Source organism: Ceratotherium simum, chromosome 6 (genome assembly GCF_057802395.1).
Source record: "Ceratotherium simum simum isolate JZ-2026a chromosome 6, ASM5780239v1, whole genome shotgun sequence".
In the NCBI taxonomy this organism is placed as follows: domain Eukaryota; kingdom Metazoa; phylum Chordata; class Mammalia; order Perissodactyla; family Rhinocerotidae; genus Ceratotherium; species Ceratotherium simum.
The window spans coordinates 13,330,232-13,354,752 of NC_141905.1; the positions used below are offsets into that span (position 1 = coordinate 13,330,232).

The 24,521-nt window shown below is 34.9% G+C and overlaps 1 pseudogene; it reads left to right on the top strand.

The window, feature by feature from the left end:
- Positions 1-18,265: 18,265 nt before the first annotated feature.
- Positions 18,266-20,215, top strand: LOC101400970 (mitochondrial intermediate peptidase pseudogene; annotated as a pseudogene).
- Positions 20,216-24,521: the final 4,306 nt, after the last annotated feature.

A 24,521-nucleotide genomic window follows, 5' to 3' on the forward strand; every position in this document is an offset into this window, starting at 1 on the left:
AGGGAAGCCATATTGTAGAAAAGAAGCCATATTGCAACTGAAAATGACCTCTGGGGAACTAGCCCAGGTGGATATGCTCCAGGTTGCACATGGTCTAGGTAATTAATAGCCACCTTTTAGGGAACATGCATGCTTTATAGATTTATGGGCCCTGCTTGTGTATATACCTCCCAGCTGTGATAAGACAGCTGTGATAATTTTTAAAGTTCCCTAGGAATGTAGTGACCCCCTGATGGAGATTCTATGCTGGTATCCATCATTGATGACAGCTGAAAGATCTGGTAAGGTGACTCCAAGTCTGTAACACCACATGGTCAACACTCCTAACCCTCTTCCCCTATAACCCACTGGCCTATTTAACTGCTTCAATATTCTGTATTCCCCCTTAAGATGGTTCTTTAGGATGCTAGTCCACTGTCTTCTGTTCAGCTAGCTCATTGCCTAATAAAAGTCCTTTCTCTACCACCATCTTGTCTCCTGACAGATTGGATTTTGTCTTGCAGTGAGTAGATTGTGCCCTTTGCGTGGTAATGCATTTAGTTTCTTTTTCTGTGAATTGGCTTGTTTCTCTGGCGAGTTAGTTTTCTTTTCCTTATTTTCAATAAAACACATCTATTTATTTATTTAAATTCTTAATATACTCCCTTGATTGTTTATTCACATCTTAAAAAGATTCTTTTTCCATGGCTTGTCTTTTAACTCTCCTTATGGTGTCTTTCTATGAACAGAAGTTTTGCATTTTAATGTAATCAATTTTTATTAAACTTTACTTTTATGGTTTATGTGTTTTGTACCTGTATCAATGCTACCCTACCTAAGGCTAATGACATGTTCTCTGACATTTTCTCCTAAAAGATATAAACCATTGCTTTTATTTATATATTTATGATAAATTGAGTTTATATTTGGTTTTTTAGGAGACAATGTTTTAGAAAAAGTATGAACAACCAATTGCTCAAAACCAATTACTGAAGAGTTCATCATTTTAGTATTACTCAGCAGAGCCATATATCAAGTTTCCTTATGGGTGATTCTGTGTCGGTCTTCTTGCTTTGTTTCATTGGTCCCTTTGGCACTGCGCCAATACCACGTCATCTTAATTACTATTGCTTGATATGAGATCTTGATATTTGATGGGCATAATCCTTTTGCTCCTTCTTCTTCAAAATTTTGATTTTTTTACTGGCCCAGGAAGCTGGTTAGCTTATTTCTCAGCTCAACAATCTCTTTTATTTATTGTCACTTTCAATATTTTATCTATGTTTATGGCAGGTATTACGCATCAAATCCTGAATTTACTATGCAGGCTTGCCCTTGTGAAGAGCTTGAGTGCCTCCATGCTGCTGATCTTGTTCCTATGTTTGATCCATTCAACTGTGGTCATAGAAGTGGTTATATTGAACGAATATGGTGCTTCCACTGTATGCTTGGAAAAAGAAGAGTGCAAAAGGCTGGTAATTATCAGAAAGGAATGAATCACTAAAAGCTGTGCAGATAACCCAAATGTGTCTTCAACACAACTCTACTTCTGACATCATTGCAACTATAATTTCAATAGTTTCTTCTTGATAGTTAGGGTCAATCATTCCAGTCAACAGCGTGATCCACTTTCCAGAACCAGGTAGCAATATCAGATTCAAAGACTATAAAAACATTATTTTGTTCCCTGATTTAAGTTTCCTATCCCTAGGAAGTCATATACTACACTACCGCAGTTCAGAATCATAGGGATCAGAAACAACTATTTTAAGTGTCGATCATTTGTTGCAACTATAGGAGGTGACAACTCTAGCTTCACCTCTTGATGGGTGGGCTCGTTTTAATGTGCTAGCAAGAGGATGAAGAGTCTTCTTCATCATGGACCATATTGTGTCTTTTAAGTCAGTTCCTAGCTTCATATATTGGTATCGCCCAGCTTTTGCAGTAGACATTCTGTTGTTATGTAAGATCTTAACTCTCAGTTGATAGAGTGCATGACAGTATTAGTAAGTGAGTCCTATAGCTCTTCCCCACCTTTTTTTTAGTCTAACATGTATTTGTGTGTTAGGAGCAATGATGTGAGAAATACTCTGATGTAGTGTAAGACATTTAGCTAAGACATTCTTATAGATTGAATGTTTGTGTTCCCCTAAAATTCATATGTTGAAACATAATCCCCAATGTTATGGTATTTGGAGGTGGGGCTTTAGGAGATGATTAGGTCAACAGAGCAGATCCCTCATGAATGAGATTAGTGCCCTGATAAAAGACACCCTAGAGAGCTTCCTTGCCCCTTCTACCCTGTGAGGACACAACAAGAAGACAACCATCTATGAACCAGGAACTGAATCTGCCAGCCCCTTGATCTTGGACTTTCCAGCATCCAAAACTGTGAGAAATAAATTTCTGCTGTTTATAAGCAACTAAATCTATGGAACTTTGTTGTAACAGCCTGAAATAACGAAGATGGACATAAGTAGCACATCTCTGTGATCAGCTGCTACATGACTAGCTGGCTTGAGAGAAATATGGAAGAATATTAATGACTGTCAGTTGCATTTGTTACTAAACAGAACATTTGGTTGATGTGGTAACCAAGTTGGATTTGGCTGTAATATCGTATCCATGTATAGTCTCTCTTCATACTTTGTTTATTGCACAAGTAAGTGGTAGACTTTCTGAGGATAGAGGAAAAACAAAACTTTACACTAACTAGTTATAAAGGAAAACATCCACTCTCTTTCCTTAGTTTATATATGAAACAAACTAGTCTCTACTTCTCTTTATCACTCACTTTGTAGTCATATTTTCTCTAAACTATATTTTAAATGTAGGGGTTCTTCAAGGCTTAGTTAGAGCCCATCTTTTTTACCAATCTTTTATGACTTATTTTCTATGTCTAATGGATTCTTAAATGTACTCATCAAGACCAATCTCTCCACTCAGTTTCAAAGGATGAGCGCACATCTCGATTTTGCTAGGAAAGTTCTATCCTTTCTGATTTAGAATTTCTTTTGCTTTATTTTGGGGAGTAGTTCATTTATTACAGTGAGTTGTTAATTATATTGCCATTAGAGTAAGCTACATTTATTTCATAGGACTTTGATACCTGCCCAAAGAAAGAGTTTCCTTCTTTCTTTCTTTCTTCTTTTTTTGTAGTTTCCAATTTTATGCTTACATTCTCGATCAGTTCATAGATTATCCCCATATTTTTATTTATATCCTGAAAATATTTTAACAGGTTTTTGTGTGTGTGTGTGTGAGGAAGATTGACCCTGAGCTAACACCTGTGCCTATGTTCCTCTATTTTGCATGTGGGACACCACCACAGCATGACTTGGTGAGCAGTGCATAGGTCTGCACCCGGGATTCGAACCTGTGAACCTTGGGCCGCTGAAGCGGAGTGCACGTACTTAACCGCTACACCACCAAGCTGGCCCCTTAATAGGTTTTTTCAAGCCTTTGTCTTGTAATTCCAATGTCTTTCGTATCTGAGTCTGTTTCAATTGACTAATTTTTCTTATAGTTGCATGTCATATTTTTCTGCTTTTTTGCGTGCCTAGTAATTTTTTATTTTATGGTGGGTATTGTGGATGCTATATTGTTCAGTTTCTGGATTTTGCTCTCATTCTTTAAAGAGCAGTGAATTTTGTTCTTGGAGGCAAATACTTTCCTAGCAGATCATCTTGATCTTGCTGAGGCTTAGCTGCTTCATGTTAGGCATTTTGATGGGGATATCAAGAAATCCTTAATTTAAGACTAAACAAGAACCACTCCTCAGATCACACCTTTCTGGAGTCTCAACTTAATGCCCAGGTATTCATTAAGATAGTTCCTTTCTGGAGGCTGGAACTCCAAAACCTCATAACATTGTGTGGTCTCCAGAATCTTCATAATTTCCCACCTCTTTACAGCTGTACACTGCAAGGTTTTGCAGACTATTGCCCTGCACACATTTTAACTTATTATTTGACCAAATGCTCAAGGAGATGAGCATACAGATTTGGGAGCTCTCTCTCTGAGTAGCTACTGTTATTCTCCTTTGAAAATTCCATCTGCCTCAGCAATTCTGACCTCTGATCTGCCCAGTGAGATTGTTCCCCTTTAGCCTCCACTTCCTTATTTCACAATTTGAAAAATGCCCCAGGACAGAAGAATTGATGACTATGAAGCTCGGTTCATGTGTTTTCCTTCGGTCAAGGATCAAAGCTCCACATGTTTCTTGAGCAGTGCCTGAAAGAGTGGCTTAGTATATTCTTTCCAGTTTAACACTTGTTTACAGAGGATGGGTAAGACACCTCTTTCTCCATCATGGCCAGGAACAGAAACAATCTGATGAATATTTGATTTCATATTTGATTTTCAGTTTTAGGATTTTCATCTCGTTCTTATTTAAAGCTTCCGTATCTTTTCTAAAGTTCTCATTTTCTTACCCACTAAATCCATCTTTTCTGGGAGACTTTTAACATATTTGCTATCATTTTTTTACAGTCCTTTTCTAATGATTACAACTTTTGTGTCCTCTCTGAGTTGCTCCTAATGATTGTGTTTTTCTATTGATTATAGGCCACATTTTTCTGCTTATTTGCATATCTCGTATGTTTTTATTTTTTTAATTTTATACTGGCCGTTTTGTATACTACCTTGTAAAGCTTCTGGATTCTGCTTTCTTTTTTTAAAAAATGTTAAGTTTTCTTCTAGCAAGCCAATCACCTCAATCTTGTGGAAGCTTATTTTAGCTTTTGTTGGGGCACATTTAATTGTGTTTTTTCTTTAATTCTAAGGCATGAACTTTAGTCCTGAACTCGGTCTTTACTGCTAAACAATGGCTATTCTGAGGTTTTATTGTAAAGCCCTATTGCAAATCTCCTATAGATTGATATGACATAAATTTTAAACTTTTTCTCCCTAGTTTTAGAAATTTGTTAGAATATTTTGGACTTCCATATGCTGCTTTCTGCTGGGCTCTCGTAGTCTCACCTCACACACGCAGAGTTGAAAAGTGAGCTAGGGCAATCGGCATTTGAATGTAGAATTAAACCTTCTCCTTTTGCAGCTTTGATGTTCCCCTGATTTCATCCCTCTGGATGTACTGAATTCTGACCACCACTCTACCTCCCAGTAACACTGCTGCTTCTCTTCCATTTCTGGTATGCTACACACACTACGTATGCGGTGCTTTCAGAGGAGAAAATGTTTAAATGTAGATATCATACAGTGCACACCCCTGCTCTCAGGATCCTATCAAGAACTTTCGTATATTTTCTACTCTTGAAAAAAGTGTATTTGTTATTTTTCAATTATTTTAAGGTTGCAGGATTTGGAATGTGCACTATTCTGTTTTATATCCTCAGTGCCTAGTACAGAGTTTGGCTAGAGAAGACAATTGATATTTATTGAATGGTTTAACTAATGAAATATTTATGTCACATAACAACAACAACAACAACAACAAAATACTGTGTTACCATGGGATAGCCTTATACATCTTGGCCTATATGTAACTTGTTTAAGTTAGTGAAAATTGAAAACAAGTGTTGTTTACACAGATCAGCAAACTACCTAAGTGGGCCTTCTCAGAGTGACACTGTCTCATTAACATGACCACAGATTAAGGTCTGATGCGTGGCTTTATTGTTCCAGAAATTCAATTTTGTCAAAATATCTCGAGAGCATAGTATTTGATGAACAGCTAGCCATAACCAAAAATACAAGGAGCTAATGCTAGAGGGACCATTGAGCAATTTCCAAAGGAGTCTATTTTATACTGTGATTAAAATATTCATAATCACAATCCAGGGGAGACTTCACTGTTTTAAGTAATTAGTAATAAGAATCCTGGTTAAAGTTTGATTATGAGAAAAGGAATACAGAACACAATATCTTTAATAAATAGTTTATTTAGATAATTCATGCAAGTATGTGCTAAGATCTTACTATGTACCAGATACTGTTATAATTATTGGTTGTGGTGAAATTTTGGTAAAATACAACTGTTAGCTCCATTTCCACAGAACTGATCCTGTGCCTATTTCCCTAAAAAGTGATGAATAAGTAAAGAACTTCCTCATTGAATTTCCAGTTTTACATTTCAAGAAGCTCAACCTAACTCTACTAGTGCAGTTTTTCTTAGGACAATGCAGGATGTAGTTGATTAAAATCAAAATTTCTTACCACAGTCACTTTTCACTCCTACTGCCCTCAGATTTTACTTGAATCACTTTGATTAGAATTTGGGTATTTACTAAAAATTCACAGTCTATCCCATTGTGTGATGTCATACACAGATGAAATTATAAATGCTATTATGTACACACACATACAAACATATATACATACACATACAGAAATATATATACCATGCTAATCGTGGATATATGCTATGTGTAAGTTATATATACATATATATGTGCAAGCACACATATTCCCAAAAGACCATCTTATTTTTCTTATTTTCAAGTTCTAACAATATTAGAGTAGACAAATGACACTGTTATTCTTTCTTTAAGAAAATATTCTACTAATAAATTAGTCAAGTGAATTAAGAAGGAGTACAAGATATTTAAAGAAATAGATATTGAGAATATAGCAGTAAAATTGTCATGGTGGTCACTCATTCATTTGTTCACACGTTTTTGGTGCTCAAATATTAAGTAACAGGCACTGCATCACTTGACAGAATTCCCAGGCCCAGGAAATTTTTTTCAGACACTAAATTACTTGATTTAGTATTAAATTTTAAAAATTATAACTCAGTATTTAATTTTATTGATGTCAATTTTTATATTTTCACTTACAGTAGGTAAATTATTGTCCTTTGAAAATCTGAGCAATACGTAGCATGGTGTTGGAATAATATGTATAAGCTCTAGCTACGTACATTCAAATATTTTCTTATTCTCTCTTCCCTCTCCTTGATTAGTTCTTATGTCTAGAAAATATTTCAGCTTCCACTACTAGCGAGGCAATGTCAGGTACACAGATTATGAGTCTATTATTCAGGAAAGAGTTTTAGCTAAAGATATAAAATTGGGAGTCTTCAGCTATAAATGATATCCAAAGCCATGTGGTCAAATGAAATGTACAGGAGAATTAGTTAGATCAAGAAGAGATTATGACCAATTATTGGGTCTAGGGCCTCTTCTACATTGAGTGTTCGGGAAAAAAGAAGACAGATCAGGAGCAACCAGTGAAACAAGGGCTAAAAAAACAAGGATTTGGGGCCGGCCCTGTGGTTTAGTGGTTAAGTTCAGTGTGCTCCACTTTAGTGGCCTGGGTTCAGTTCCCGGGTGCAGACCTACGCTAATCGTTAGCAGCCATGCTGTGGTGGCAACCCACATACAAAATAGAGGAATATTGGCACAGATGTTAGCTCAGGGCTAATCTTCCTCAAGCAAAAAAAAAAACAGAGGAAGATTGGCAACAGATGTTAGCTCAGGGTGAATCTTCCTCAGCAAAACAAACAAACAAACAAAAAAACTCAAGGATTAAATAAAGATAGTGTATGAAAATCTGATCATAGGTCATACAAAAGAAGAGTCAAGTATAGATCATTGAAATTTGAAACAGATATCTTTAGTGCTCTTAGCTAGTAAATTTGGAAAAATGATGGGAAAAAAAACTCATTGGAATAAGTTTAAGGGAAAATGGGAAGAGAGAAACTAGCCCCAGCGAATACAGATAACTCTTCTGGTTTTGCTGCTGAGTAAAGCAAATAAATTATATGATACCTGTTGGGCAAGTGAGGTTAAACAAAGATTTTTCCTTTTTTTTTTTTTTTTAACAAGATAGATATAATGGCCAACTGTTGAGAATGACCCATTAGTGAGATAATAAATGTTAATATAAGAGAGAGACAGAGATTTGCTAATAGATGTCCTTGAATAAGTGAGAGGGAATGAAAGGGAGTGGGCAATTGGAAGGGATGGCTTATGGCTTTAGGTCAAGGGATCTTAATTTGCGTGTTTGTGTGCATGCGTGCATTCTATGGACCCCATTGAAGCTCTATGGATGCCTGTGGGCTCCTTATCATGAATAATTTCTAAATGTATGAAATGAATTCCCATACAATTATTTTTAAAAATACAGTAAAATATTGTCATCAAAATATTTTAAAAATTCTACTATATTAATATACATTCATTACTAATTAGTTCAATAAGATAAAATATGACATGGACAAATTAAACATAAACTTATTATTTTAAAGACATAAATGTCACGGTTACTGTTATTTAGCTTGAATGATGGCTGAACAACTTTGCTTGATAGGGATAGGTATAAAAGACATTTTAATTGCCTTAGTCCATTTGGGCTGCTATAACAAAATACCATAGATTAGGTGGTTTACAAACAACAGAAATTTATTTCTCACAGTTCTGGAGGCTGGGTAATCCAAAATAGGCATTTTTTAAAATGTTGGAAATAAAGCCATAGTATCTGCTAATACAACCATGGTTTTTCACCTGCATTTATGATTGAAAGGAATCCTAATTTTTTTTTTGGTGAGGAAGATCAGCACTGAGCTAACATCTGATGCCAATCCTCCTCTTTTTGCTGAGGAAGACTAGCCCTGAGCTAACATCCGTGCCCATCTTCCTCTACTTTATATGGGATGCTGCCACAGCATGGCTCTATAAGCTGTGCGTCAGTGCGCCCCCGGGATCCCAACCAGGGAACCCTGGGCCTCCGCAGCAGAGCATGCGCACTTAAACTGCTTGCGCCACAAGGTCGGCCCCCAGGAATCCTAATTTTTATTAGTGGTTAGTAAAATAAAGATATAGGTTTGCTTGTTTTTCCCCCATCTGGGTTTACTAACCATATGAATCCTATCCATGGACACCAGGATCCCAGGTTAAAATAACTTTGGACAGTAGAATGGATTCTTAGTTCATCTATAGCAACAAGAGGGGAGTCTGAATGGCATGTGGAGACCCATATTTATAGGTGCACAGATGTGAACCTAGAAGTCTCAATACTATTGTTTTAATTTTCTCAGTTGAAAAGGGAGCAAAATTTTCAAGATCGAAGATGTAGAGGAGGTGTTGGAAATAAGAAGATAGAAGAAGAACTGTAGAATACACATTGCAGGTCTTCAAGAGTGAATAAACTAGGGAAGCAGGATTAAGCACCCAATTGACATTAGTTGTCATGAATTCAAAGTGGATTTGGTCAGCATATTTATATATTTATTTACAGTCTTGTTTACCTGCATCGTGTATGCACAAGGCGGGTGGAAATTCGGATTTAATAAGTGTTATGATTTTGCTATGGAAATAGAATGAGGATACAAATGAGTGGAGATGTATATCAGGAGTGATTATGACATGAATATAATATAATTGTTGGAAGAGCATATAATAAGTATCACAATAATACATAATAATTACAGGATTATGTAAAATACATAATGGCATACAGTATTGCCTTAGTCTGTTTGGGCAGCTATAATAAAATATCATAGACTAGTGGTTTATAAACCACAAAAATCAATTTCTCATGGTTCTAGAGGCTGGAAAATCCAATATCAAGGCATCAAGGTGCTGTCAGATTTGGTGTCTGGTGAGAACCCACTTCCTGGTTCACAGAATGCAGTCTTTTCTGTGTAATCTCACATGGAAGAAGTTGGTGAGGGATCCCTGTGGGGTCTCTCTCTTTTTTTTTCATGATTTTATTGAGGTCATATTGGCTTATAACATTGTGTAATTTCAGGTGTACATTGTTATATATCAGTTTCTGTATAGACTGCATGGTGCTCACCACCAATAGTCTAGTTTTTACCTGTCACCATACATATGTGCCCCTTTACCCCTTTCACCCCCCCCCACCTTCTCCTCTGGTCACCACTAATCTGCTCTCTTTATCCATGTCTTTATCTTCCACATATGAGTGAAATCATAAGGTGTTTGTCTTTGTCTGGCTTATTTCACTTAACATAATATGTAGGGTCTCTTTTATAAGGGTACTAATCTTATTCAGGAACTCCACTCCAAACATCATCATCCTGGGGATTAGATTTCAACATATGAATTTCGGGGGACACAAGCATTCAGTCTGTAGCAGATGTATAATGGCGATATACAATTTAATGGTACATAATACATGATAGATTGCCATAAGATTATAATATACATAATGATGTAATGATCATGATGACAATAATAATAAGACAATGCTCTGGACATGATCAGTCAGTGTGCTGTTGGCTAGCTGAATGTATTTTTCTTTGCTTCTGCCCCTTTACGTTGATGAAGTCACATGGTGGACCATGAGGTTCTGTTGCTCTCCCACTTGTCTGAAACAAGGATGCTGATAACCTCCTAAGTGGCACCATTAAACATGGTACCAGGCTGCTCCTTTGTCATAATTTTACAATCCTTTTTAGGAACTCTACTAATATATGGAGCTATAGATATGCTGAATTTTATTTAAGAAAGCATAAAGCCACAACATAGAAAAAATATTTCCTATAATTCTAGCTTCCCTTTTCCCCATTGTAGTTGATCTTTGTCAAAAATACAAAATTTAGAAACATCTTTTTGTATACCGAATACATTAAGGTCTTCCAAATTGTTCTGTCTCTCCCTCTCTCCCCCACACAAATTACTTTAACTCCAAAATTCAAAATAGTCAGAGAGATGTACCTGAAGATTTTATAGTTCCTGTTTATCCGTGTGTATATTATGAAATTAATTTTTATTAAACAAAATCATCATATTATTTTCAAATTTGATCTTAGCCAATGTTTTAAAATAAAATTTGGGAAGCTAAAGTCTAGTTAAAAATATATGCTAATTAATTGAATACATATACAAATGATCATATAAATCTACGATTGACCCATATATTTTGTAGCATATTGAAGCTTCTTAATAATCCCATGCTTATTTAGTAAATATATTGGTAACTGGTTGTTTTAAAAAGGAATTTAAAAATCACTCTTCTAGTATGTTACAGTAATATAAAAATGGCATTTTCTGGCACCATAAAGTTAGGTTATAATTTTCTTATTTTGTCTCTAAGTTGTGCAAATTTGTACTGTCAAGGTAAATGTTAGGAGATGAAATAAAAGAAACAAATATGTATGGTTTTTGAAGAAAATTCATAGTGGTTGAAACTCTTACTTTTTCAATATTTTCAGTTTTCGTTTTCACAATCACGGAGACAGAAAGTCAAAAAGTAGCTAGATATGGGTGCAAATTTCAAAGTAACTCATATAAACTCCACTTGGGTCAATTAATAGGATGCTTCTATTTATACCTTTTGATTAACCATTGAATTTGTACACTGACCCAGAGGTGATCAGCCATTATTTTAAATCAAAGCAATTACACTTCACTAAATAGAACAGGCCACTTTTACAGCAAAATCTATTTAATTCTGATGGTTTTAGCATATCTTAAGGATATGCATCAAATATAATAATATTTTAAAAGAGAATTACTATGTAAAATAACTTTGTAAGTCTGAAATTATTCAGTATTATACACATGTTCTTTGTAATTCCATTATCCTCCTAATTAACATCTAGTCTTAATTTAATTGGTGTGTTTTCTTCTTATTACAGTTCATTTGTTATTTTTAAAAAAATATATTTGCTGGGAACACACGATATGTCAGACCATGTGGAAATTATCATTCAGTAAGGGAGTAAAAAAAAAATACAGTGAGCAAGAAATGAATACATATTTGCCAATTGTGAACAGAACTAGAGAAGAAAAGCAGAAACAGGTTCTTCAAACATCGAAGAGCTTATGCTGATTACAAAACTTAAAGAGGGAAGGTTAAAAGTTGAGGAAGGTAGAAGACAGAGAGATCTGAGACCTCTGGATCATGGCAAGTTTTGAATTTTATCCTGAGTGGTTGGAAGTCATTGAAGGGTTTGGAGTTTGAGGCAATACTACATTGGTGAAATCTGAAGTCACTGAATATGACTACAGCATCAACTAAACCCAAATCCAGCTCAGCTACTTATAAGATTCATTAAACCCACCCTAATATTGTACTGAGACAGGAAGGGGTATGCTCACTTCAGGGCAGGAAAACTATCTTGGTTGCTAATGACCAGAAGTCGTTAAAAAACTATGAGACACATAAAGAAGTGGTAAAAATAACTGATTGATAAAAGAAGAAATAGTCACCTGATGGAAATCCAGATATGGCCCAGATAGATGGAAACTATCTAAGAAGGCCTATAAAATAACTATGAGTAATATCTTCAAGGTTCTGGAGGAAAAGGTAGGCAATATGCAAAAATAGATTTAACTCATGAGCGAGTAGTGGAGATAAAATGAAATAAAAGAAATAGTCAAAATAGTCCAAAAGAGGGGAAGTAAAGAAGAAAAATCAAACAAAGAACACATGGGAGAAATAGAAAATACCAAGATGTTTATACCCCATCATATCCATCACTACTCTAAACCTAAGTGATCTAAATACTCCACTTAAAAAGCAGAAATTATTAGACTGAATTAAAAAGTAAGACCAAATTGGATGCTGTCTATAAGAAACTCACGTTAAATATAAAAACACAGATAAATTAGAGGTAAAGAAACAGACAAACACTTAACAAAAGAAAGCTGGAGTGGCTATATTAATTTCAGATAAAGGAGACTTCAGAGCTAGGAGTCAATTCATCAGGAAGACATGACAATCCTGTGTAAGTATGCATCTAACAACATAGCTTCAAGATTCATGAAGCAAAACCTGATTGAACTGGAATGAGAAATAAAACAAAAAGTCCAAACTATAGTTGGGGATCTCAACACTCTTCTCTCAGCAATTGATTGAACAAGTGGAGAAAAGATTAGCCAGGTTATAGAAGACCAGAACAACACTAGCCATCAAGACTCAATTTGACCTAATCTATTCAAAAAGGGCAGAATCAATCTTTTTTTTTTTACCTTAGAGTGTTCTTTATTTCAATTTAGAGGACCTCTTTTCTGATTATGAAATTAATATACACTTGTAGAAAATTAGGAAAACATAAGACATATATAAGGAAAAGCATTTTAAAACCCTTAGTTCCTTTCTTAGAAATAACTACTACTTTTATTTTGATATAAATTCTGTTAAATAAATAAATATTCAATGATGCTTGTTAAAGATGGTAAGGCAGACAATATTCAGGACCATTGTGATAGGTACAGGCACCACTGCAATGGATTGTAGAGTCAGGGAGGGAGGGTGGGCTCAACTCTGAATACAGCATGGGCACTTGGGAATTTATAGCCAAGGAGCACGATGCGGTCAGTGAATGGAAAATTACTAAGTGGAAACATCAGAGGTAAAAGGGATTCTGGCTGAATTGACCTAACAGGATTCTTGGCTGAAGACAGGCCAGGGTGATCAGACATCCCCTGGGGGATGGTGGAGGATAAGGAACCAGATCAGATATCAAGGGTGATCAGATATTGACGGTAGGCAGTTCTGGTTAAATTGACTTCACAGGATTCTTGCTAAAACTAGATTTACAAGGAAGTGCACAGATGGGCCTAAGAGAAGGTTCAGGAGCATGACTAAAGTTTGGTCAAGCAAACTATCATTGTCAATACTTTTAGGTAAGTTATTAAAAAGTACACACTTACCTATTGTTAATACAAAATTAAAATTATATAGCATATATAGTCTTTACCCACATAATTGTTTTTTACACTATGCAAATATATAGATGTACTTATTCTATGTAAGCAACATAATTTATTTTGCTAGCTCTTTCTATTTGGGCATTCAGGGAGTTTCCTTTTTGTTGTTGTTGCTGTGATCAGCGACTGATGAATTTGTGCACAAAAACCTCATTAGCTCATTTATTATTTTTTTTAATAATGGAAACTTTAAACACCATAATGTGATTATATCTGTGTCAAATTCCTAGAAACAGATGCTTGAGTAAAAGGGTAGGAAGACTGTTAAAATACTCTTGCTATACAACTTCAAACTGTCCTCCATAAAATTTCTTTTAATGTATACTGACATTATCAGTTTGGGAGAGCATGTTTCCTGCACATTAATAATTTTTAAATTAAACTTTCAAAAAATTTTTTTAGATAAGTGTAGATTCACATACAGTTGTATGATATAATGTAGAGTGATCTCATGTACTCTTTACCCAGTATTACCCAATGGTAACATCTTGTCCACCCGGAGTAAGAGATTACTACCAGCATATTGCATTCATACAGTCAAGACACAAAACATTGCATTCACCACACAGGTACCTCATTATTAATATCATTCCCTTTTATATATAGTTACAGCCCACCTCTCCTCTGTCTCCATTTCTTATCCCCTAGTAACCACTAATCTCCATTTCTAAAATTTTGTCATTGCTAGGATGTTACCATACAATATTGGCTTTTTTTCACTCAGCATAATTCTCTGGAGAGTCATCCAGGTTGTTGTATGCATTAATAGTGCCTTCGTTTTTTTTTTTTGTTGCTGAGTAATATTTCATAGTATGGATGTACCATAGTTCATTTAACCATTAACCCATTGAAAGGCATCTAGGTTGTTTCCAGTTTTTGCCTATTACAAATAAAGATGCTATACAATTGTGCAGAGATTTTTATGTGGACCTAAGGTTTCGCTATTCTGGGATAAATGCCCAGAGTGCATTTGCTGGCTTTTGTAATACGTACAGGTCTTGTTTGTTTAAGGGACTGCCAAACTGTTTTCCAGAGTGGTCTTATCATTTTATATTCTCACAAGTAACATATGAGTGATCCAGTTTCTCTGCATCTTTGCCAGTATTTGGTGGTGGTGGTGTTTATTTTAGCCATTCTGATGGGCATGTAGTGATATCTCCCTGTGGTTTTAATTTTCATTTCCTAATGGCCTTTTGTGTGCTTATTTGTCATTTGTATATCCTCTATGGTGAAATGTCTGTTCACTGCTTTTGCCCATTTTCTAATTGGAGTTTTTTTTTTAAACTGTTGAGTTTTGAGAGCTTTTCAAAAATGTTTTATTCTAGATACTAGCCCTTTGTCAGATATGTGGTAGATATGTAGTTTGCAAATATATTCTGATTGTAGATTTTCTTTATATTCTCTTCGCAGGGTCTTTCACAGAGCAAACATTTTTAATTTTGATGATAGACAATTCATCAATTTTTCATTAATGCATCCTATTTTGGTTTCAAGTCTAAGAATGCTTTGTCTCTTCCTAGATTCTGAAGATTTTCTCCTATTTTGTACCTAAAAGTTTCGTAGTTTCACCTTTAAGTTTGTGATACAGCTTGAGTTCATTTTTATGTAAGTTGTGAAATAAGATTGAGGTTCAATGTTTTGCCTATGGATCTGCAACTGGTCCAGTACCATTTGTTGAAAGGCTATCTTTCCTCCACTGAATTGCTTTTGCACTTTTGTCAAAAATCAGTTGGGCATATTTGTGTGGGTCTATTTCTGGGCTCTCAATTCTGGTATTGATCTATGTGTCTATCTTTCTACCAATATCACAAAATCTTAATTACCATAGCTCCATAATAAATCTTGAATCAGGTAGACATTTCTATCCGTCTTCTTATTTTTTCACAGTTGTTTTCATTATTCTAGTTCCTTTGCCTTTCCATATAAGTTTTTAAATAAGCTTGTCTATCTCTACCAAAAGGCTTTCTGGGATTTTTTTAGGAATTGCATTAAAACTTTATGTTAATATGCAAATAATTGACATCTTGTGTAGAACCACCCAACGATGAACACAGTATGTCTCTCCATTTATTTAGATCTCCTTTGATTTCTTTCATCAGCATTTTATAGATTTCACCATACAGGTCTTGTACATGGTTTGTTAAGTTTACACTTAAGTATTTCCTTGTTTTTTCTTTTTGAGTGATTTTAAATGGTATTTGTATTTGGCATGGTTCTCCAGAGAAGCACAATCAATAGCAAATATATAGATATAGATATATTTGAGGAGATTTGTTATAGGAATGGGCTCATGAGGTTATGGAGGCTGAGTAGTCCAGCATCTGACATATGTCCCCTGCAAGATTGAGAACCAGGAAAGCCGGTGGTGTAACTCAGTCTGAGTCCAAAGGCTGGAGAAGCAGGAACTCTGATGTCTGAGGACAGGAGAAGACGGATGTTTCAGCTCAAGAAGAGAGAGAGAGAATTCACCCTTCCTCTGCCTTTTTGTTCTATTCAGGCCCCCATTGGATAGGAAGATGCCCACCCACTTTGGTGAGGGTGAATCTTCTTTACTCAGTTTATTGATTCAAATGCTAATCTCTTCTAGAAACACTTTCATAAACATACCCAGAAATATTGTTTTACCAACCATCTGGGCATTCCTTAGACCAGTCAAGTTGACACATAAAATTAACCACCACAGTATTACCATTTAATTTTGGTATATGTGTGTTCATTGCTGGAATACAGAAATGCAATTGAGTTTTGTATGTTTACTTTGTATTCTGTGATCTTCCTGGCTCATTGTTAGTTTTAGGAAGGTATTTTTTTTTTTATGTACATTCCTTAGGCTTTCATACATAAGTAATCATGCCATCTGCTGACAGGGATAATTTTGTTTCTTCCTTTCTGATATGTATGCCTTTTCTTTCCCTTTCTTTGCCTTATTGCACTGGCTAGAGCTTCCCACGTTATGTTGAATGAGTGCTAGAGCAGACCTTCTTACCTTGTGCTAGATCCTAAAGGGAAAGTACTCCAACTTTCATCGTTAAGTAAAATGTTAACTATAGATTTTATGTAGATTCTCTTTTTCTAATTGAAGAAGATCCTGTCTATTGCTTTTCATCTGGGAGTTTTTATCATGAATGAGTATTAAATTTTGCCAAATCCTTTTTCTCCACCAGTTGATATGATCATGTGCTTTTTCTTATTTAGCCTGTTGATATGGTGGATTGGGTTGATTGATTTTCAAATATTGAACTAGCATGGCTTCCCTGAAATAAATCCCACTTTGGTCAAGAATTATAATTCTTTCTATCTATTTCCACATTCTATTTGATAATACTTTTTCAAGGATTTTGTATCTATATCACAAAGGATACTTTTCTTTTTCATTTTTCGTACTGTCTTTATCTGGCTTTGGAATCAATGTAATATTAGCTTTATAAAATGAATTGGAAAGTGTTCCCTCCTTTTCCATCTTCTGGAAGAGACCGTGTAGAATTGGTGTTAATTCTTCTTTAATGGTGTGATAGTAGTCCAGTGAAACTAGCTGGGCCTGAAGATTACTTTTTGGGGAGTTTTTAAATTATGAATTTATTTTTCTGAATAGTTATGGGGCTGTGCAAATTATCTGTTTCATATTGAGTGAGTTGTGGTAGTTTGTGCTTTTTAAGGAATTGGTCTATTTTACGTAAATTGTTAAATTTATGTGTGTAAGGTTGTTCATAGTATTGTCTTATTATCCTTTGGGTGTTTGTAGGGTCTGTGGTTATATCCTGTTTCATTCTTGATATTGGTAATTTGTGTCTTCCCTCCTTATTTCTTTGTCAGTATTGCTAGAAGTTTGACAATTGTATTGATATTTTCAAAGATCCACAATACATATTCTTTTAATTTGCACCTAGAAAATTCATCAAAATAGATCATATTCTGGATCAGAACAAGAACCTCAAGAACTTTAAAATGTTTAAAATCAAACAAAGTGTGTTTTCTGACCACAATAGAATCAATAATAGATATTTGGAAAATGCCAACACCTTTGGAAATTAAACAGCATACTTCACAATAACCAATGGATCAGAGAAGAGAAGCCTAGAGAAACTAGAAAATATTTTGAAGTAAATGAAAAAGGAAAAATGAGCATGTAAAACTTCGTGGAGTGCAGCTACAGAAGTGCTTGGATGGAAATTTAAAGAAGCCATGCTTAGGGCCTGCCCCATAGCGTAGTGGCTAAGTTTGTGCCCTCCACTTCGGCAGCCTGGTGTTCGCAGGTTCTAATCCTGGGCGCAGATCTATGCACCACTCATCAAACCATGATGTGGCGCCATCCCGTATACAAAATAGAGGAAGATGGGCACAGATGTTAGCTCCGGGCTAATCTTCCTCAGCAAAACGAGGAAGATTTGCAATAGATGTTAGCTCAGGGTTGATCTTCCTCATAAAAAAAAGAAAAGTGATGCTTATATTAGAATATATTAGAGGAAAGATCTCAACTGAATGATCCTAACTTGCACCTTAAGAAGATACAAAAACTACAGCAAATTAAACCCAAAACTAGCATGAAAATAAAATAATAAAAGAGAGGAAAAGTCAAGGAAATCAGGACTGGAGCTGTGGTATTGAGCCTGGGGGTCTTGCAGCTCTGAAAGAATCTGCTCCCCTATGTGATGCTGAGCTCCCCAAAACTTGGCACCCTTGGAGTCAAGATCCCAGCTGGAGGAGTCAGCACCAGCTAGTCCCTGGTGGGTGCTGCCTTCAATGTCATGCACTAGGGCCACTGCCTGGACCTGTTCAGCAAAGGCCGGGGTCCTTTTGGAGTTCCTGAGGTCAGTGCCCCAGAAGGATTTCAAAGTGCACAAGAAAAAGCCTAGAGAAAGAATTGCTTGCTTTTCCTATACCACCTGGGCCCCACATTGTGCTGCTCTTGGATGTGCTCTCAGATACCTTGTGCAGAGTGGTTGGTTTCGTGAAGATTGCTCACCCAAAGCAGAAGAACCTTGTAGGTATATTGGCACCATGGGAGACAAGTTGAATATGAATGTGGAATTATATCAACGTTTGGAAAAACTGTTAGCTGATTTAAAAACTTGTGGATTCCTTTGATTCAGAAACCAGGCAAGTGGCTGAATTGTTTGTGTTTGACTTTGAAATCAATAGAATCCTTCTAGAGAAAGAAAAGCATAAAATAACAATGGACCTTAGTGTTAAAATCTTGTATTTGAGTAGTACATTTCTTATGGGAAAAATTTTCCCAAGATTGATAAGCATGTCTTATCAGAACACATTTGTCTATAACTTTACACTTGATGGAGGCCATGTAATAATTGATGGTCTACATGCGGAAAAAGCAGATGCCTTGTGCAAGAAGCTGCTTAGAAAATTTCTCATTACCCCAATGCTGGCCGGTTGAAATGTTTAGAAAAATTGCTCAGCAGCAGAGATCTTATGGCAAAGTTAGTGGGATATTTTACATTTTCTCACTGGGCTCTCCAAAGAACAATAGCTAAAAATCCAGAGACTGTCATGCAATCTCTTGAGAAACTATCTGACAAGCTTTCTGAAAGAACTATAAAAGATTTTTAGATGATATAAGGGACAAAAATGAAACTAAATCCTGAAAATTCTGAACTAATACTTTGGGATGCTCATACTACTGTGGTATGTTTCATGCAGAGAGGTATATTGCCCAGTTTATATTGTCCATTTTTCTCCCTTGGAGCATGAATGCAGTGTCTGAATGTTTTGTTTAACAAACTGTTAAGAATTTCACTATCTGCAGAGCTTCCTGAAAAAAAAGACGTGTAGTATAAAGATGTTAAAAAACTAGCTATGATTCATGAATCCAAAGGATTGTTGGGGTACATATACTGTGTTTTTTTTTTAGCAAACAGATAAACCACGTCAGGATTGCTGTTTTATAATCTGTGAAGGCAGATTAAAGGAAGATAGAGCCTCTCAAGTCCCAGTCCTAGTTCTTAAGCTGAATCTTACTCATTCCTCAAGAAACTCACCAACTTCATTAACTCCTGGAATGATGGAAAAAATCTTTTCCATGAATTAAGACATACCATGCATTCTATGCTAGGATGTACTCATTAGCAACATGTCAATGGGACCAGATGTCCCATGATTTTGCTGAGGTTCCTTCTAGACTGATGGAGTATTTTGCAAATGATTATCAAGTGGTTAACCAGTTTGCCACACATCATCAAACTGGGCAGCCACTGCCAAAAAATACGGTGTCTCATCTTGTGAATTTAAAAAGTTTTGCGCTCAGCTGATATGCAATTTCAGGTCTTTTATGCCACTCTGGATTCAATCTACCACGAGAAGCATCCCCTGATGTTGCCAACCACAGACATTCTCAAAGAAACAAAGGATAAACTTTATGGCTTACCATACATTCCAAATAGTGCCTGACAGCTGCGATTCAGCCACCTTGTGGGCTATGGTGCCAGATATCACTCTTACCTGGTGTCAAGGGTAGTAACTTCCATGGTTCAGAACAAATGTTTTCTACAGGATCCTTTTAACAGGCTACAGGTAAGTGCTATTGCAGGGAGATGCTAGAACATAGTAGTAGCAAAGAGCCCATATTCATGGTTCCATGAACTCAAAAAGGCTCTATTGCTAAGTATGTTTGGGAAATGCCACATAAACTTTAAAGGTTTACTGTGCACATTAGAAGACCTACAATCACAAAACATATTTAGCTTTGCATGTGTAACTCAACATTTCCCCAAAATATTTGACTATAGGGTATTTACCCCTTTTTTGGACTATTGATGACATTTTTCAGAACATCATTCAGGTAGAAACAACAGGCTTACATATAAAGTGTAAAAAATTAATGTGATCACAGAATACAATTGTTCATCAGCATCAAAAGCCAAAAGACAATGAAAAAAATTTTGACTGGTAAAGTCTGAGATGCAAAATGACATTCCCAGATATAAAAGGCTCAGGAAATATCTCAAATTTGTATTCTTTAAATCTTCTTTAAAAATTGCTTAAAGAATAAGTAATTTTATTCAAGAGTTAAAGCAAAGGAAATCTTTAAGGAACTTCTGAGAACATGGAGAAGTCACTGCCTCTTTTCACAATAACATCTGGATAAATCATAATAGCAAATTATTTAATTATGAATGTTTTTCCTAATCATGAGAATAAACACAGAAGCACACAAGCAGTTCCTCTGGGAAAAATTCTCTCCTGAGTTTATCATCTATCACCAGCTTCCAAAAATCCAATTTAAAGTAGTTATGATTATGTAAACACTAAAACAAAATCAATCTAGAGAAAGAACTGGAGGAAAACGAATAAAATGCTAATGTATCTTCCAAAAAAAGTCAAGGAAATCAAGAACAGATAAATCAATAAAACCAAAAACTAGTTTCTTGAAAATATCAATAGAATTGATAAAGTTTTGGCCAGACTGATAGGAAAAAATAGAAAAGACAAAAATTACTACATAAAGAGCAAGGAAAGAAAAGGGAAACCTCACAACAGATCCTATACACAAGTATGATAAAGAATATTATGCAAAACTTTATGCGAATAAATTGGACAACTTAAGTTAAATGGTCAAATTTCTTAAAATACCTAAACTAACAAAGATCATGAAGATCAGTTTTGAAGAAATAAGTTACCTGGAGCAAAACATACATTTAATATATATATATATATATATACACACACACACAAAGAGAATTCCAGGGTCAGATTTAGATGACTTCACTGGAAAGTTCTCACCAATATTAAGGAAGAAATAATACCAATTCTATACAATTCAAACAGAAATTTGAGCCACAGAGAAATTTCCTATCTCATTTTATAAGGCTAGCATTATACCAATACCCAAACCAGACAAAGATATCATGAGGAATGAAAACTACAGACCAATATCTCTCATGAATAAATACAAACATTCTTAAGAAATATTAGCAAATCAAACCTAGAAGTATTCTCAAAGAATGCTAAATTGTCACTAAGTAGAATTTTTCCTAGAAATCAGTATGTCAATATTTGAAAATCAATCAATGCAATTCACTATAGGTACCCACGAGTTTATTCTAAAATGTATATGCACATGCAAAGGGCCTAGAATGGCCAAAATAATTTTGAAAAATAATTAATTATATAATTAATATATACATAATGTACTTAATTATATACTTAGAGTAAAGCTTTAATAATCAAAATAATGTGGTTTTGGGGAAAGGGTAGCTGTATAGGTCGCTGGAAGAGAATAAATAGTCCAGATGTAGATCCCACATATATATAGCCCATTCATTGTTACAAAGAGAAAGACAAATCAATTGAGTAAGGATAAGTGTTTTCAACACTTGGTGCTGGACTTATTGGAGGTCCATTTTGACTGTTACTACATATCATATAAAAATTAACTTGAAATGGATAATAAACATAAATGTCAGAGCTAAAACTACAACTCTTATAGAAGAAAACATAAAAGAGTATTTCTGTGATCTTGGCTTCAACAAATATGTTTGAATTAGGACACAAAAAAAAACCATAAAAGAAAAAAATGATAAATTGGGCTTCATCAAAATTAAAATCTTGTGTTTTCTGAAAGATTTATTTTTAAGAAAATAAATAGGCAGACTACATACTGAGAAAAAATATTTGCAAAACATATATTTATAACATACTTGTGTACAAAATATATAAAGAACCCTTACAACTCAATAATAAGAAACAAACAACCCAATTTAAAAAATGAGGAAAAGATTTGACAAGACACTTCATTAAAGCAGAAGTGTAAATGGCCAATAAGCATAGGAAAAGATTCTTAATATTATTAGTCATCCGAGAACTGCAAATTAAAATCACAATATTATGACAATACATTGTCATAATGGCAAAAATTAAAAGTGCTAACAAGACCAAGTTCTGGCAAGAATGTAGAGCAAAATGATGCATCATATATTGCTAGTGGGAATGCAAAATCACACAGCCACTTTGTAAAATTCTTTAGCAATTTCTTACAAAGTTAGACATGCACTTACCATAATATTTAGCAAGCACATTCCTAGGTATACAATGGGTTACTACTTGAAATAGAAAAAGGAATGAAGTACTGATAAATGCAACAACATGAATGAATCTCAAATGACTAATGCTAAATCAAATAAACCAAAAGCAAAATGCTACATTATGTATGATTCCATTTGTATGACTTCCTGGAATAAATTGTATCAATAGAAAACAAATTAGTAGTTGCCAGTGGCTGGTTTTCGGAGGAGGAAATTAATTGCCAAGAGCCATGAGAGATTTTAAGGGGCCTATGGAAATATTCTGTATCTTGATTATTTTGGCAGTTACACAGCTGCATATATTTACCCAAATTTATGGAACTGTATGCTTTAAAATAGCGCATTTCATTGTGTATAAATTAAACCTCAATATAACTCACTTAAAAATCTATCCTTTTATTCCACTGGCTGCTCTACCAACAAAAGTAGCCACCCAAACTAGAAGCCACTGTAATTACTGCTACCTTGAGTCTATTTGGTGATGGATTTGGGAGTCTGAGGGTAGAGGCAGAGGATCAACAGCATGGGTAAAATCAGTGTGAACTATGTTGAATAATTATGGCTTTGGGAGCTTTTAATTAAAGCTATAGGCCAAGAACCTCCGTACTTTACTAGATTGTAACCTTCATTAACAGAACTCTCTTTTTTGTTATTGTTTTTGGACATTTTGGTCTTTTTTGGATTCCTATGGGCTAATAGTGCAGCAGGTGCTTAATAACTGTTTATTAAATGAACGAAGGAGTGCAAATGAATGCATTTAAGAATTGTAATGACAGATTAGTCAAGACGGTTAGAAATGAATGTTTCAGAAGACTAGGATGGCCTATAAGAAAAAGTTCATTTGGATACTTTAGTGACTGCATTTCAGCAGTTTTCAGTTGCTGGGAAAGAAGGAGATGGCAGTTCCATCCTCCATAGCAGATATTTTGCAAATATCTGAGGGCAATTTAGGTTGTGACAATGATTAGGAGAGCTACTGACATTCAGTGGAAGTGGGCCACGTGTGGTGTTTTCCTGCAGTGCCTGGGACAGTTCTGTGTAATTAATTATCATCCTTTATCTTACTTGATTTTAGAAAGTCATGTGGTTAAAACACCTCTTTATAATTATCTGAGCTTAGAAATAACTCCATTTTACACATAAACAGAAAACCTTTGTGCATAGTTGAAAGCACTCTGGACTGTCCAAGAATGCAAACACCATGAAAATTGCGAGAAAGTATAATTCGTTTCATTAGAAATTTATTGAGAAGTATTCACTAGTTAGAAAAACAATCTAGTGCCATGAATGTTGTTTGAGTTGCTGATAAAAAGTGTCTACATAAGAATGCATCTATAGTTAGTGCATTTACAGTGACATTCTATAAGTACAAGCATCTATGATCTTCATTATAATTTCTGGTATAATCTTTTCCAGTATTTACATACTGAAAACAAATCCTTTTATAAATTATTTTTATTCTTTTTTCCTTTATACTACAATTTGGGTATTATATTGATTTTCCTAAAATTACACATATGGGTAAATTTTTTTTCCATATACATTTTCTTTTGTCCTAAAGAGCATCAAATCTCGTAGAGTTAAAAACAACTTATATGTGGTCACTGAGTTACTTAATATTTCTCTTCAGTGTATACATATGGCACAATGCAATCAACCCACATTTTATTCTCCTATTTTAGTTTTTTCTATTATGCTTTTAGAAATGTTTACCAGCTTTATCGAGGTATAATTGACAAATACAATTGTAAGGTATTTAAAGTCATCAGATGCTGACTCGATATATGTATATGCTGGAAAAAGATTCCCGCCATCAAGTTAATTAACACATCCGTCACCTCACATATTTACTACTTTTTTTTTT